The sequence below is a fragment of the Chrysochloris asiatica genome, unplaced genomic scaffold (genome assembly GCF_000296735.1).
Source record: "Chrysochloris asiatica unplaced genomic scaffold, ChrAsi1.0 scaffold00213, whole genome shotgun sequence".
NCBI classification, from domain to species: domain Eukaryota; kingdom Metazoa; phylum Chordata; class Mammalia; order Afrosoricida; family Chrysochloridae; genus Chrysochloris; species Chrysochloris asiatica.
This window is the reverse complement of record NW_006408731.1, coordinates 528955-530088: the sequence shown is the minus strand read 5'-3', so window position 1 is coordinate 530088 and position 1134 is coordinate 528955.

The window sequence follows — 1134 nt, the reverse complement described above, 5'->3', positions numbered from 1 at the left end:
GACCCCCAAAGAGATGGATTGGCACAGTATAGCAGCAATGGGCTCAACCATAGCAGCATTTGTTTGGATGGTGCGAACTGGGAGTGTCATGTTCTGTTGTGCATAGGGTCTCTGTGGGTCAGAAGTGACCCAACAGCATCTAACAACAACAATCTCACAAAACTGCCATTAAATTGATTCAATTGGCACAGTGGCAGCATCAATAGGCTCAAATGTGGCAACAACTGTGAGGTTGACCCAGGATCCGGCAGTGTTTTGTTTTGCTATGCATAGGGTCGCCATGAGTCGGTACCGACTCGGTGGCACCTAACAACAACAATAGTGACCATACAGTACAGAGAAGAACTGCTCCATAGTGCTTCCAAAGCTGTAAATTTTTAGATTGACTGATGCGTTTGAACCACCAAAGTTCTGGTTAGCAGCCAAGCAATTAAAACCAATGCTTAATGCACTTTTCCACCAGGACTCCTTACATATGTGATTATTTTTGTTGTTGCTAAGTGCTGTAGAGTTGATTCTGACTCATAGATGCATTGTATAGGGTTTCCATAAAGTGACTGGTGGGTTTCAACTGCTGACCTGTGGTTCAAACTGACCTTGAGGTCCAGTGCTTATCCTAAAACGCCACACCAAGACTCCACATACTTAATTCAGTATTTAAAATAGAGTTTACTTTATAAGTAGAAAATTGAAGCATATATTACTGTGAGAAAATTACTGTGTAGTATTTCCATTGTAAAAGTGCCCTGGTAGAATATTATTTGGACTCCTGTTGTAGCACTGTAGGATAAGCACTGGACTGTGAATCACAAGGTTAGCAGTTCAAACCCACAAGTTGCTCCTTGGAAATCCTATACAGGGTTGTTATTAATCAGAACTGACTCAATAGTAATTAACAACATCAACATAATACTATTTAGAATACTTTATAAACATTACAGTTATTTCAAGAAATACCACAAAATAAAAGTTGAATAAAAACGGTTTATGTAATACAGATCTGTGAGATTATTTGAAATGCCATTAAGAAAAAAAATTGAATAAAAAATTATTTCACTAAGTATTCATGTTATCTAGTATCAATTAGACCCAGAGCCCCTTGACAAAACACTATATCCAATCTCATTTGACTAT